General features: G+C 40.3%; 1 protein-coding gene and 1 non-coding gene across 3 annotated transcripts in view; one reads left to right on the top strand and one right to left on the bottom strand.

Annotated features, from left to right (window-relative positions):
* Positions 1–16653, bottom strand: part of usp43a (ubiquitin specific peptidase 43a) — a 283302-nt gene that overhangs the window by 23186 nt on the left and 243463 nt on the right. The window lies entirely within an intron of this gene.
* Positions 10460–10578, top strand: LOC133622135 (U5 spliceosomal RNA). Its single transcript, XR_009817746.1, has one exon. It is a non-coding gene; the product is annotated as a U5 spliceosomal RNA (small nuclear RNA).

The following is a 16653-nucleotide window of genomic DNA, read 5'->3' as shown; positions in this document are numbered from 1 at the left end:
TACACTGTACATTATATACCTCAGCTAACTAAACTATGGAAATGTATAATATAATTCATATAGCAATACGGTCTCACTGCACAGCAGGCCAGCAGTTAGCTGAGTCCGTCCATGTTGAGGCACTGAGTGACGCGCCTCGACTGGCTGCTGTTCACCGCACCGTCTCTTCTCAGTACTTGAACGGCAAATGTGAAAATTCAGCGATTTTGAATACAAATAATCTAAAACTGGTGAAGTTAAATGGAAAATAACTTTATAGTATAATCACTGGACACATATAACAATTTAATTATTTTTTTTTCTTTTTACATTTTTTTTCTTTCCATGATGGCAGGTGAGGCGGGGCCTCACCTGCCTCTAGTGACTGCACGTCACTGATGTGCGATGTGTTTAATCGGCGGTAGACATCTACAATCTGTAACACCTTTTCTGAATCGCATTGTAGACAACAGAAACATATGCACATGACACTCAATTCTGTGCGCGAGGCTGTGGATTGTATCACCAGCGCGTCCGTGCATCTAGAATGACTCAAACGCAAGAAAATGCACAATGAAAGACATATTTTCATTGTTAGAAATATATTATAGTAATATATGTCCTATGTATATAAAAAAAAGAACATTAAAAAAATCATCTAGTAGCTATACAATTATAAAAGGAAATTGCTGAATACATAATCTGTCCATAATATTTTTTTATTTCTGACCATCCAAAATGTTGACACACACACATAAGACGAAGGATTCTCGTCTGTCTGTGCCTGTGCAGCGCGAGCACTGATCCGGCAGCCGTGTGTGGATCTGTCAGTTTGCACGTCCTTCTGACATGTGCTAAATAAACATTTATTAATCACATTGCGCGTTCAAAATATTTTTTTTCCATCTTCTCTTCCCGGCATTGTGAACGTTTTGATGATCAGCATATATTTTGCATATTAATGAAGACAGAGACGCAAAATGGATTGCACGCCTTATTTTGCTCACTTAACAGACGCAGTACACTTTGCACACGTTTAGTAGTGCTGTGAATCTTTAGGCACCACAGGATTTGATGTGATTCTTGGGAGTAACGATGAGATTCAAAAATCGATTCTCGATTCAAAACGATTCTTGATTCAAAATCTATACTTTTTAATAACATTGGGTGCCAGTTCTATGATTAACTACATTCCTCCATAAAATACAACAGATCTGATACATTTCTATATTACTTAAAAAAATTGTTTTTGTTTAACAAAATGCTTCCTAAACATTTAATAAAGTCAAATACAAGTACCGTATTTTTCGGACTATAAGTCGCTCCGGAGTATAAGTCGCACCGGCCGAAAATGCACAATAAAGAAGGAAAAAAAAACATATAAATCGCACTGGAGTATAAGTCGCATTTTTGGGGGAAATGTATTTGATAAAACCCAACACCAAGAATATACATTTGAAAGGCAATTTAAAATAAATAAAGAATAGTGAACAACAGGCTGAATAAGTGTACGTTATATGAGGCACAAATAACCAACTGAGAACGTGCCTGGTATGTTAACGTAACATATTATGGTAAGAGTCATTCAAATAACTATAACATATAGAACATGCTATACGTTTACCAAACAATCTGTCACTCCTAATCGCTAAATCCCATGAAATCTTATACGTCTAGTCTCTTACGTGAATGAGCTAAATAATATTATTTGATATTTTACGGTAATGTGTTAATAATTTCACACATAAGTCGCTCCTGAGTATAAGTCGCACCCCTATGAAAAAACTGCGACCTATAGTCCGAAAAATACGGTAATGCAACAAGAGAAATATCCCACACTTCTCTTTTGTAAAGTAAATTAGATTTGGGCATTTACAGCAACAATATGATTCGTCTGTGTGGCTACACAGGACAGATTAAAAAAAAGGATTTTTGATTTTTTTAAAGAATCATTACAAATAAGAATCGCAATTAATCTGAACATCGATTTTTTATTTATTTTTTGACACCCCTCAAGTTTTGTAACTCGGCTTTGTGTGTGCTATCAGGTTTGCAATATTTTTTTAGTACACACAAACCTTTAGTAAATCAGGCTTTTAGTCTCCCCAGTTTCAGTTACTGAATCTTCTGGATTACTTCAAACCATGCTACCCTTTATTTGCACGTTTGTATTTTCTTTTCCAGCTCTGGCTATTTCCTGTGCCCTTTTTCTCTGCTTGCACGTCACGTAAGACTGTTTAGCTGCGATTACCTTTATAGTTTAAAGTTTTGGACTGTTTTTGCTCGGTGCTTCCTTGGTTGTCCTTTTACTTAGCCATGTGTTATTGTGCTGCTAAATACGTTTCAATCAATCTATCAATAACAATTTAATCACGAAGGCCTCAAAGATCTTCACAAGCCACAACCACATCCCCTGATTTGAACCCAGGTTTGCGATAAAGACTGCCTATCTTACCTCTTCTGCCTCCGCATCTCGGGAGCCAATTAAACGTGCAGTACACAGCCTGACAGTGCCAATAATAATGTGACTCAACCCAACATTCATGCTCATCCTCTGTCTCATCATAATAACTTTGTTTTTGTCAAATTCTTTGAACGTCTTTCACGCTGTTCATGGGTCGCAGTGGGGTTTCGAGCAGTTTGGTTTTCGAGCAGTTTGGTTTTCGTGCTCACCAATCCCCTGATGCAGGTCTCTGTGTGCTTATAGAACATGTTAAAAGAATGCTCACTGTTGGAGATGTCTTCATGGAACTAAAGAATGCCTTAGATACTGTAAATTACAACATCTTACAAAACCCAAAACCAGTGAAGTTGGCACGTTGTGTAATTCGTAGACAAAAAAGGAATGCAATGATTTGCAAATCCTTTTCACCTTATTTTTAAAGGCCTACTGAAATGCGATTTTCTTATTTAAACGGGGATAGCAGGTCCATTCTGTGTCATACTTGATCATTTCGCGATATTGCCATATTTTTGCTGAAAGGATTTAGTAGAGAACATCGACGATAAAGTACTTTTGGTCGCTGATAAAAAAGCCTTGCCTGTACCGGAAGTAGCAGACGAGTAGCGTGACGTCACAGGTTGTGGAGCTCCTCACATCCGCACATTGTTTACAATCATGGCCACCAGCAGCGAGAGCGATTCGCACCGAGAAAGCGACGATTTCCCCATTAATTTGAGCGAGGATGAAAGATTCGTGGATGAGGAAAGTGAGAGTGAAGGACTAGAGGGCAGTGGGAGCGATTCAGATAGGGAAGATGCTGTGAGAGGCGGGTGGGACCTGATATTCAGCTGGGAATGACTAAAACAGTAAATAAACACAAGACATATATATACTCTATTAGCCACAACACAACCAGGCTTATATTTAATATGCCACAAATGAATCCCGCATAACAAACACCTCCCCCGTCCCGTCCATATAACCCGCCAATACAACTCAAACACCTGCACAACACACTCAATCCCACAGCCCAAAGTACCGTTCACCTCCCCAAAGTTCATACAGCACATATATTTCCCCAAAGTCCCCAAAGTTACGTACGTGACATGCACATAGCGGCACGCACGTACGGGCAAGCGATCAAATGTTTGGAAGCTTACTCACGGTACTGTGTCTGTGTATCCAACTCAAAGTCCTCCTGGTAAGAGTCTCTGTTGTCCCAGTTCTCCACAGGCCAATGGTAAAGATTGACTGTCATCTTTCGGGAATGTAAATAATGAAACACCGGCCGTGTTTGTGTTGCTAAAGTCGGCCGCAGTACACCACTTCCCTCCTACAGCTTTCTTCTTTGCTGTCTCCATTGTTCATTGAACAAATTGCAAAAGATTCACCAACACAGATGTCCAGAATACTGTGGAATTTTGCGATGAAACAGACGACTTAATAGCTGGCCGCCATGCTGTCCCAAAATGTCCTCTACAATCCGCGACGCCACGCGCTGACGTCATCATACCGAGACGTTTTCAGCAGGATATGTCGCGCGAAATTTAAAATTGCACTTTAGTAAGCTAACCCGGCCGTATTGGCATGTGTTGCAATGTTAAGATTTCATCATTGATATATAAACTATCAGACTGCGTGGTCGGTAGTAGTGGGTTTCAGCAGGCCTTTAATTGAATAGACTGAAAAGACAAGATATTTAATGTTCAAACTGAGAAACTTAATTTTTTTTGCAAATAATCATTAACTTAGAATTTAATGGCAGCAACACATTGCAAAAAAGTTGGCAGAGGGGCATTTTTCTTTTTTTGACCTTGGCAAATATATTTTATTGAAGTTTACAATTAAAATCACATTTGACAGTCATACTTTGCTCACGCAAACCCTTCATACAGGCACACATCCACTCATACACACTTGAGGAGAGAGGTGCACTTGAACTTTAACAACTCAAGGTTTAAAGTCTAGACATTATTAGAAAAAATACCCAGATATTGTATATACTGTATATCCATCCATCCCGTTCTGGCTCAGGATCAGCAGGCTATCCAGACCATAGCAAGATGGATGAATATTCCTCGGCATCAAGGATCCTCAGGAAGTGATCACAAGATCACCTCCCGAGGACCTCTCCACCGTTCACACTTAACAAAGAAGAAAAAAGTCACAGGGCTCGATCAGATGCAAAACAATACAAAATAAAAAGTCACACAAAAAAAAAGCAAGTAAACCGTAACAAAACCATATCAAAAGTGACACACAAAAAGCAATAGTAGTGTGGGATTAATACAAAAAATACTAACAATAATAAAAAAGGAATACAACTACAAAAAAGATACGGCAAATGTTTTTTTGTTTTTTTTAAATGTTATGATTTAATATATTAGTCAGTCAGGGTTTCCAGGTTAGTTCCCATTTATTCATATTTGTAGAGTTTATAAATCTTATTTTTTCAAGAGTCATTACATTCACAAGTTCATTTAACCAGTTCCTGAAGTTGGGTGCAGATGGGCTTTTCCACTCTTTGAAAATGAGTCTATTGGCCAAGACCGTCCCGAGAAGCAACACAGCTGTAATATATTTTGGAAGTTTGTGTGTTTCTGAAGACCATTTAAACAAGATTATATCCCTGTCAGGGACAAGTTTTCTCTGATATGCCCCCGAGTAAAAGAAGAAAATGCTGCACCAAAATGATTGACTAATTGGACATTCTCAAAACGAATGAGACAATGACCCTTCAGCAGATTTACATTTATCACAAAGTGGAGATGTATCAGGATAAAATTTGTGTAATAAGACTTTGGAGTAATAAAAACGATGAATCACTTTAAACTGCATGAGCCTAAGTCTGCTGTTAATTGAGCAATTGTGAATTTTAGAGAGTGTCCGTTCCCATTGGTGTTTGGGTATTGTTGTTCTTAATTCCTGTTCCCATGGTCTTTTAAGACCGTCTGCTGATGTCATGGGCATAATGAAGCAGCTGGCAAATTTGGCGATAAGCTTTTAACTTGTGGGTGATAAATTTAGTAATTCTAAGAGAGGGTGTTTTTCATTTACCAGCTGAGACTTTGAAATGTTTTCTTTAATACATTTTCTTACCTGCAAATAGCGAAACCAACTGGATTGGGACAAATTGGAATTTGATTCGCAATTGCTCAAATGACGCAAGACTGTCCTCGAAATAAATGTCTTTTATGCATTTAATTCCATTTGCGTTCCAGTAAAAAAAATGTTCTGTCTGTTATCGATGGAATAAATGCATGATTGTGACACGTTGGTGAATACATAGTTACATTGGAAATATTCAATTGTTTTTCAATTTGAGAAATAATTTTGATAGAATTTCTTACTACTACACTATGGCTTGTTGATTTAATAGAAGAGACTGGTTTAGTAAAAAGTAGAGATAGCAATGATGTGTAAGGTTTAACTAATGACTGCAGTTCCAATTTCAGCCACAAGGGAGCAGAATCAAGTGATTCATTCGTTGGAACCCCATCTTCCAATAGGTCAATGGGGTTCAGATTTGATGCCCAGTAATATTTTTTGAACATTGGAAGACCCAGTGGCACAGGGGTTAGTGCATGTGCCTCACAATACGAAGGTCCTGAGTAGTCCTGGGTTCGATACTGCGCTCGGGATCTTTCTGTGTGGAGTTTGCATGTTCTCTCTGTGACTGTATGGGTTCCCTCCGGGTACTGCGGCTTCCTCCCACCTCCAAAGACATGCACCTGGGGATAGGTTGATTGGCAACACTAAATTGGCCCTAGTGTGTGAATGTTGTCTGTCTATCTGTGTTGGCCCTGTGATGAGGTGGCGACTTGTCCAGGGTGTACCCCGCCTTCCGCCCGAATACAGCTGAGATAGGCCCCAGCACCCCTCGCAACCCCAAAAGGGACAAGCGGTAGATGGATGGATGGATGGACCCAGTCCCCCTTCCTTTGTAGATCTGAATAAGTGCTTTTTGGATATTCTACGTTTTTTATATCCCCACACAAAATCTAGAACTAAAGATTCAAGTTTTCAGAAAAAATCTGCAGCAATTAGAATTGGTAAATTTTGAAAATGATAGATACATTTTGGCAGGGTGATCGTTTTGATAGCATTCGCTCTACCTAACATAGAGAGAGGTAGGGTCTTCCAATACTCAATACAGCCTTTCAGTTTCTCAAAGGCTTCAGTAAAGTTACATTTTAGAAATGATTCATAATTTTTAGATATGGACCATTTAATAAAATAAATCTTCAATTATTTTTGATGTAAGTATGAAAGGCACATTTTTATGAAATAAAATGGCTACACCTCTAGCTTGGGAAGTAAAGGGTGCATGATAGACCTGAGATATCCAGCTAGCTTTAAGTTTATGTTGATTGTCTTTACAGAGATGTGTTTCTTGTAAGAATAAAACATCTGCTTTTAATGAATTTAAGTGTGAAAAAAACCTTCCCTGCTTTAATATTTTTGGCAAAGCCCATGACGTTCCATGAAACTAGTGTGATTTTTTTCTTACAAGTTGACATTAAAGTTATTTTATCTTTACATGAAAAAAACCTTAGTAATTGGTAAGTTGAAATATGATTGTGCACCTCTCTCCTCCACATTCATGCTCAGATTCACACATACACAACACTCACACCCCATTGTTCCTCCCTCCCTCTGTCCCCATCGTGTGTCGTTCAATGTTTTGGAGTGAAATCGCCATTGTGATGTTGTCCATAAGACGACGTGTTGGTCGACTCCCCAGTCCAAAAGTCCCCCACCCCCGTCTTCAGGCGCAGGGCGCATGCTAGTAGTTGCGTTCACTGCTCCAAGCAATAGCTCGGCAGCGAAGTGTTTTCTTTTTTTTTTTTCCAGCGTCCTCCGGTGAAATAAACCTCAGCGGAAAAGTGTATTTCTGCTTTATGCTTATCATAAGCCTTGTGTGGTAGAGCCGTTACTGATGATTAGCCACTAAGATGTTTTATAATAGGGGCGGTATAGCTCGGTTGGTAGAGCGGCCGTGCCAGCAACTTGAGGGTTGCAGGTTCGATCCCCGCTTCTGCCATCCTAGTCACTGCCGTTGTGTCCTTGGGCAAGACACTTTACCCACCTGCTCCCAGTGCCACCCACACTGGTTTAAAGGCCTACTGAAATGAATTTTTTTTATTTGAACGGGGATAGCAGATTCATTCTATGTGTCATACTTGATCATTTCGCGATATTGCCATATTTTTGCTGAAAGGATTTAGTATAGAACGACGACGATAAAGTTCGCAACTTTTGGTCGCTGATAAAAAAAAGCCTTGCCTGTACCGGAAGTAGCGTGACGTCACAAGTTGAAAGTCTCCTCACATTTCCCCATTGTTTACACCAGCAGCCAGAGCGATTGGGACCGAGAAAGCGATGATTACCCCATTAATTTGAGCCAGGCTGAAAGATTCGTGGATGAGGAACGTGAGAGTGAAGGATTAGAGGGCAGTGCAGGACGTATCTTTTTTCGCTCTGACCGTAACGTAGGTACAAGGGCTCATTGGATTCCACACACTCTCCTTTTTCTATTGTGGATCACGGATTTGTATTTTAAACCACCTCGGATATTATATCCTCTTGAAAATGAGAGTCGAGAACGCGAAATGGACATTCACAGTGACTTTTATCTCCACGACAATACATCGGTGAAGCACTTTAGCTACGGAGCTAACGTGATAGCATCGGGCTTAACTGCAGATAGAAACAAAAGAAATAAACCCCTGACTGAAGGATAGACAGAAAATCAACAATACTATTAAACCATGGACCTGTAACTACACGGTTAATGCTTTCCAGCCTGGCGAAGCTTAACAATGCTGTTGCTAACGACGCCATTGAATCTAACTTAGCTACGGACCTCGACAGAGCTATGATAAAAACATTAGCTCTCCACCGACGCCAACCCTCATCTGCTTATCAACACCGAAGCTCACCTGCGTTCCAGCGATCAACGGAGCGACGAAGGACTTCACCCGATCATCGATGCGGTCGGCGACTAGCGTCGGATAGCGCGTCTGCTATCCAAGTCAAAGTCCTCCTGGTTGTGTTGCTGTAGCCAGACGCTAATACACCGATCGCATCTACAGCTTTCTTCTTTGCAGTCTCCATTGTTCATTAAACAAATTGCAAAAGATTCACCAACACAGATGTCCAGAATACTGTGGAATTTTGCGATGACAACTGAGCTTTTTGTATTGGATACAATGGCGTCCCAATACTTCCGTTTCAACCATCGACGTCACGCGCATACGTCATCATACCTAGACGTTTTCAACCGGAAGTTTCGCAGGAAATTTAAAATTGCACTTTATAAGTTAACCCGGCCGTATTGGCATGTGTTGCAATGTTAAGATTTCATCATTGATATATAAACTATCAGACTGCGTGGTCGGTAGTAGTGGGTTTCAGTAAGCCTTTAAATGTAACTTAAATATTGGGTTTCACTATGTAAAGCGCTTTGAGTCACTTGAGAAAAAGCGGTATATAAATGTAATTCACTTCACTTCACGCTTTATAATGAAGGTCTTAGTGTCTGTAGGAGAGGTAAACACCTTTACCTGGTCGTTGTACTCCACATGCAGGCGAGCTGGAAAACGTAGCATAAACTTGATTTCCTTCTCCCGCAGCATGTTCATTACCTCTCGAAAGGCCCGTCTTTGCGCGGTCACCTCGGCAGTGTAGTCCGGAAACAGGAACACGCACAGGCCGTTGTAGATCAGCTCCTGGCCGCGGCTCAGTCCAAGAAGTAGCTCCTTATCCTGGTAGAAGTGTATTCTTGCGATGATGCTCCTGGGGTGCTTGCCGTCACCACTGGCTTGGAGAAGTTACTCACTCCAAACAACTTTGGTATCAGGTCCGCAACGACATCCGTAAGTCTTCCCTTTTCTTCTTGCTCTGGTATGCCGATTATTTTTATGTTGTTACGTCTTGAGCGTCCTTCCAATTCGTTTATTTTAACTGCCAATTTGTCATTGCTCTTCTGCATTTCAGTCAGTTTTTGTTTGCCGCCTGCTTGCTTGTAAGAGCCTCAAGCGTTTCCTCAAGCATGTCAAAACGTTTGTTCATAGACTCGAGTATCTTATCCAGCAACTTCTCCAAAGTTGATGGCGCCATCTCAGCGCTAGCCTCGAGCTCGTTTACGGCCACAGGTGACTCTGATTGCTTCCCTCTTCGTGTCTTGGGCATAATCGCTCTTATCTAAGTTTTGACAGAGTATAACTCACCCGGAGTGATAGGCATGCATATAGTTGGCCAAGCGTTGTCAGTTTTAATTAAAAAAATATATAAAAAAAGCAGAATTTGAATTAAACCTTGCAGTTTTCACAAGAGTTACTGCAGAGGCACACTACTGCGTGTGCATCTTAGCTACGCCCAGACATTTTTACCACTGTGTTACATGGCCTTTCCTTTTAACAACACTCAGTAAACTTTTGGGAACTGAGGAGACCAATTTTTGAAACTTTTCAGGTGGAATTCTTTCCCATTCTTGCTTGATGTACAGCTGAAGTTGTTCAACAGTCCGGGGTCTCTGTTGTCGTATTTTACACTTCATAATGCGCCACACATTTTCAATGGGAGACAGGTCTGGACTACAGGCAGGCCAGTCTAATACCCACATTATTTTACTACGAAACCACGCTGTTGCAACACGTACAGAATGTGGCTTGGCATTGTCTTGCTGAAATAAGCAGGGGCGTCCATAAAAAATACATTGCTTGGACGGCAACATATGTTGCTCCAAAACCTGTATGTATAGTACCTTTCAGCATTAATGGTGCCTTCACAGATGTGTAAGTTACCTATGCCTTGTACACTAATACACCCCCATACCATGTGACATTTGTTACGTGGAGTGATTTCTCCAGATTCTCTGAACCTTTTCTTATTTTATTTTTATTTTTTTTTCTAATAAAGTTGTTTTTATCGTCCCTCCTCCCCCAGCCCCCCCACACACACACATGTAAAGCGACTTTGGGTATTTAGAAAAGCGCTATATAAATCCCAGGTATTAATATTATTATTATTTTGATGATGTTGTTTCTCTTCAGATCGCATAGATCTTTCGCCTTTTACTAAAGATTTCCGTGGGGAGGAACAATTGATAAAACATTTAATTAGGATTTGTATATCTAGAAATTAGCAGGAGTTTTAAGAAAGAAATACGTATTTTATTCTAAAAACAAGCATTATTCAACTTGCAATTCTTAAAAAAGGCACCCTATGGATGCTGCAGAATATTTAAACAAGATTTTCTGTGTAGGGAAAATCAAAATATTTTATCTAAATATTTCTCAATTCTAGAATATTTTGTTCGGTATTTCCCCGCATGATGGCTAAAATATAAGATGGGCTATTGTTTAAAGCCACACGGGTAAACGTTGGTTGACAACAAACGTCACATAAAAAGCAGTCACTCTCATTGTCCCGAGGAGTCCCGCGGAACCGACGTCATTCTTAAACTGTTCGACAATTTGCCCACGCATTTGTTCACAAAGTGGTGACCCTCACCCCATCCTTGTTTGTGAATGACTGAGCATTTCATGGAAGCTGCTTTTATACCCAATCATGGCACCCACCTGTTCCCAAATAGCCTGTTCACCTGTGGGATGTTCCAAATAAGTGTTTGATGAGCATTCCTAAACTTTCTCAGTCTTTTTTGCCACATGTACCAGCTTTTTTAAACATGTTGCAGGCATCAAATTCCAAATGAGCTAATATTTGCAAAAAATAACAACGTTTACCATTTCGAACATTAATTATCTTTTCTTTGCAGTGTATTCAATTGAATATAAGTTGAAAAGGTTTTGCAAATCTTTATATTCTGTTTTTATTTACGATTTACACAACGTACCAACTTCACTGGTTTTGGGTTTTGTACTATCCTGGTTATCTTATTTGAATATTTCCAACAAAGCCCTGTCATGGTTTGACTTATTTATTGCATAGGAAACTGTACATGTTGGTGGACAATGTAATATCTCCATCCTTGGACTGTGACGTTAGCCGGATTTGCATATACCAGTTCTCGGGACGCAGTTCTAAGAACTACCGCACTCAAGTTTAGTTATAGTAACTACCCTTCCCCATAGGGACTTTTCCGTTTCACGTTCACACATGGCTGGGGATTCTGGGGACCTTGGTAAAAAACATGTGTGACGCATATCCGCCTGTGACATATTATTTTAGCGCCTCATCCACCACTGCAAAACAGTCAACAACCCACCCGCGAAAAGTGAACAAAGAAACAACACAAGCAAGAATGGAGACCTCAAAGGCTACTGTGTTCATGATCGTCTGCTTGCAAGGAATAATAGCAATGGGTGGTAAAATTTGGCATCTAATAATGTTAATGGAAGAGCACAACGAGGGAGTAAGGGCACGAAGAATCCAGCGACAGGCGATAATTCTTCGTTTCATGAAAGACGAAAGGATAACAACGCATCGCAGACAAAGAAGGCGACAACTAAGTCACTTGTTATTAGTTACCGTATGTGCTGATTGCATAGGTGTACGTAGGGATGATGTTCCAAAACCGATAAATGCTTTAAAATGCAATATCGTAAATTATCGGTATCGGTTTCAAAATTATCGGTATCTGTTTCAAAAAGTAAAATGTATGACTTTTTAAAACGCCGCTGTGTACACGGACGTAGGGAGAAGTACAGAGCGCCAATAAACCTTAAAGGCACTACCTTTGCGTGTCGGCCCAATCACATAATATCTACGGCTTTTCACACACACAAGTGAATGCAATGCATACTTGGTCAACAGCCATACAGGTCACACTGAGGGTGGCCGTATAAACAACTTTAACACTGTTACAAATATGCGCCACACTGTGAACCCACACCAAACAAGAATGATGGATGAACATCCGCACCGTAACACAACAGAAAAAATACCCAGAACCTCTTGCAGCACTAACTCTTCCGGGACGCTACAATATACACCCCCCGCTAGCCCCCCCAACCTCAACCCCGCCCCCCCAAACCCTGCCCACCTCAACCTCTTCATGTACTCTCAGGGAGAGCATGTCCCAAATTCCAAGCTGCTGTTTTGAGGCATGTTAAAAAAAAGAAAAGAACTTTGTGACTTCAATAATAAATATGGCAGTGCCATGTTGGCATTTTTTTTTCCATAGCTTGAGTTGATTTATTTTGGAAAACCTTGTTACATTGTTTAATGCAACCAGCGGGGCATCACAACAAAATTAGGCATAATAATGTGTTAATGCCACGACTGTATATATCGGTATCGGTTGATATCGGAATCGGTAATTAAGCGTTGGACAATATCGGAATATCGGATATCGGCAAAAAAGCCATTATCGGACATCTCTAGTATTTATCAATGTACTCACATTATTTTTTGATCAATACTCATCCACAAATCCATCATAGTCCTCATCTTCTGTGTCTGGAATGAACAGCTGGGCAAGTTCTCCATCAAACACGCCAGATTCCCTCTCTTTATTTTCAAAGTCAGTCTCGTTGACCATTAGCATAGCAAGCTAGCACAACAGTAAAAGACGACTTCTCTTGCCCCATTGTACGTATTAACTGGCTACCGTGCTGGTCCCTTTCTTCTCCACAGTGTGCTTCACCGGGATGTCGAAAGTGAGCGGCACTTCGTCCATGTTGGCGATGTGTTTGTCTGCAATTTCTTTACTTACAACGCACATAGCAGCACTATATGCTCACTGGGGACGTGCCTTTAGCGTCCTCTCTCACCTGAAACCTTCACCCTTTAATGTCCGCATGCTGCCCTCAGTCACGCCCGCCTTTCCTCCATATAAACAACGTACCGGCCCAGTCACATAACATCTACGGCTTTTGGAACTCAGTGCACACACAACAACCTATCTGGATTCGATAAGAGATTCGATAAGGAATCGGTTCGATAAGAGGATTCGATAATGGCATCGACATCAATAATTTCTTAACAAACATCATTCCTAGGCGTACGTATCCTATAAGTAAACATTCAAGGCGGTATTTGACTGTTAGCATTGAGCAGATTACAAGGTGTGGATATTTTAGACGTTATGCATTGTGTAACACACGTTGAATGATTTACGTGGACTTAACAAGTTGAAAAACTTATTCGGGTGTTACCATTTAGTGGTCAATTGTACGGAATATGTACTGTACTATCTACTGATAAAAGTTTCAATCAATCAATCAATCAAACGTATTCCCGTAGTATTTCAGATGTTGCTGCAACTCATTGCACAACACTCCTCGCTGTCCGTCTGGGTCCGGACTAAAGTAGAAGACTGGTTTGAGAAGGGTTGTTCCCAGTTTACCGATGAGCAGTGGATTGAAAATGTAATTGATAAAATAATAAATTATCCATTTATCGCTGGCTGTGTCCATTTTTCCTGTCGCTGTTGCGATCTCGTAAACAACTCTGTGGGAATTTAAAAAAATTGCGGGTCTTTGTTAGGGCTCGGACAAGCGCATATCCGCCAAGGGGCGTAGCTCGTCAGTTCAACCAATTGCCAAACACTTACATATTTTAGTTCCTATGAGACTCAGTTTAGACCCTGCCTCAGAGTAGGAGCTAAACTGGCTCTAGAATCTGAGGGCCGTAGTCCCTAGTTCCCGTATGTCAGAACACGACGAAAAACGGCCCGGGGACCAGAGGTGGGTAGAGTAGCCAGAAATTGTAACCTGTATGTATATATTTATATATATATATATATATATATATATATATATATATATATATACATTTAAATATACAGTATATAATTTATATTTATTTATTTTGCCGTTTTTGTTCACATGTTAAAGGTGTTTTAATGAATATACATGCATGTTTATCATATAGATTCCTTTCTTTCATGAAGACAAGAATATAAGTTGGTGTATTACCTGATTCTGACGACTTGCATTGATTGGAATCAGACAGTAGTGCTGATAACGTCCACATTTTCAAATGGAGGAGATTTATTTGTCTTTATTTGTCCAGTTTCCATATTCGTTTTTATACACTTTACAAGAAATACATTTGCGGCAAACTCCGTAATTTGCTAGCTTGTTTGCGCTGGCTTTCGGAGACTCTTATTTTGTTAGCGCAGGCGCGATGGAGCGGCACTTTCATTGTGAAGACAGGAACTGTGCGGTCAGTCTTTAGGCTTTTGACGGGAAGTACGGTTCAAATAAAAAAGTGTCTTTTTTCCTTCACACTTTTGATTGATTGATTGAAACTTTTATTAGTAGATTGCACAGTACAGTACATATTCCGTACAATTGACCACTAAATGGTAACACCCCAATAAGTTTTTCAACTTATTGGGGTGTGACGGTCATGTGACTGCCTGGCTCTGCTTGATTGGTGAAACGGAGTCCAACGTCACCAGTGACTGCATGTGATTGATGAAACGGAGTCAAACGTCACCAGTGACTGCATGTGATTGGCGAAACGCAGGCATGCGATAGATGCTACTTTGAAGGTCTGTCTGACAAACCAAAACAAACAAAGCGTGCATTAACAGATCGCTCAAAATTAGTAGCGAGTAGTGAGCTGAATGTAGATAAATGGAGCGGAGTAAAAGTAGCGTTTCTTCTCTATAAATATACTCAAGTAAAAGAAAAGTATGTTGCATTAAAACTACTCTTAGAAGTACAATTCATCCCAAAAGTTACTCAAGTAGCTGTAACGGAGTAAATGTAGCGCGTTACTACCCACCACTGCCGGGGACAAAATGGTTATAGGAACTCCAAAAAGTCTCTACAGTCGGAAAACAACTATTGGTGTTCCACAGGGATCAGTCCTTGGGCCAGTTCTTTTCTCTATGTATATCAACACTTCACCTGAAGTGTGTCATAATGTTTACACACCGACTGATGACGCATCAGTATACACCCACGCAAGGAATGTTCAGGAAGTGGCTTGTATCCTCGCCTCTGCCCGGTCCACAATCCACAGCCTGTCTCCGGTGGAATTCAAAGAAAACAGTGTGCATGTTTTTTTCTAAACGTCAGCAGGAGACAACGCGGTCTAACATTTTTCTGAACGGAGAGGAGCTTGATGCCGTCAACGAGTGCAATTACCTTGGAGTTATTTTAGACCCAACATTATCCTTCAAATACAATAAGGTGATGAGCTGTCAAATCCCATTTGCATAACTTTCGTCACATCAGAAATACTGTGGCTAAGCTGTTTCTCACACTTTTATGTTTGAAGAGCTGGTCTCTTGCCTGTCTTGATACTTTAGCACTCAAAGTGTTTGATAAAATGAAACCCTCTTCCTGCCACCACTGTCAGATTCTTATAAATAATAATCTTCCAAACTTTGAGAACTTGGTCAAGCTAAACACAAACCTGTTCCATTTATAAGGTACTTCATAATCTTGCTCCGCCTCATCTGACGGATTTTATAGAATATAAAAACAAAAATGACTTTCATAGAATCACCCGGGCCTCTACTGGACGGGATGTGGTAATCCTATATAGGCTTTTGGTCAAACTGACCTGTCAGTCTGGGTAGGGAACATGTGGAACGATCTACCTCAAGCATTACGTTAATATATCCCACGTACACTGCTTTTAAAGGGGAACTGCACTTTTTGGGGGGGAATTTTGCCTATTGTTCACAATCCTTATGAAAGACAAGAAGACAACATGTTTTTTTTTTGTATTTTTGCAGTCTAACATGTACAAATCGCCTCATTCTAGGTGGCAAGCAACACAGTTAATGGTAGCAATCAATTCTATCTCTAAATCACTTTAAACATGCATTCAAAAACCGCTTCATTTACGTTCCGTGACCTATATAATAACCAAACTGTAGCGACATTGTTATTGTAAGAGCGAATACTGAGGAACTCTTTCGAGCGTAGTAACACATGGTATTAGCCGTAAAAGCTAACTACAGCGAGAGATAAGCTAGCTTCTACGTCAGCAGGAAACGCGCTTGAGTTTGTAATGCACAACACAATGCGATAAGACAACAATCTGTACTGACTGAAAAACATAAACAATCATATTACAGTATCTGTAAAGTATTAGCCCACATTTCATGTTTTAGAATTTACATCACTTCTGTATTAAAATGTTGGTCATTATGGTGGTACATGGAGAGCCAAGTCTTTTTGAGGTGGTTCTTGGTGGAAAGTGGTGGAACCAATGCTCTATACCAGTGTTTTTCAACCACTGTGCCGCGGCCGTGAGATACAGTCTGGTGTGCCGTGGGAGATCATCTAGTTTCACTTATT

This window comes from Nerophis lumbriciformis, linkage group LG25 (genome assembly GCF_033978685.3).
Source record: "Nerophis lumbriciformis linkage group LG25, RoL_Nlum_v2.1, whole genome shotgun sequence".
Taxonomy (NCBI): Eukaryota; Metazoa; Chordata; class Actinopteri; order Syngnathiformes; family Syngnathidae; genus Nerophis; species Nerophis lumbriciformis.
Note: the sequence above shows the minus strand (reverse complement) of the source record. Positions and strands in the feature narration are given on the sequence as shown.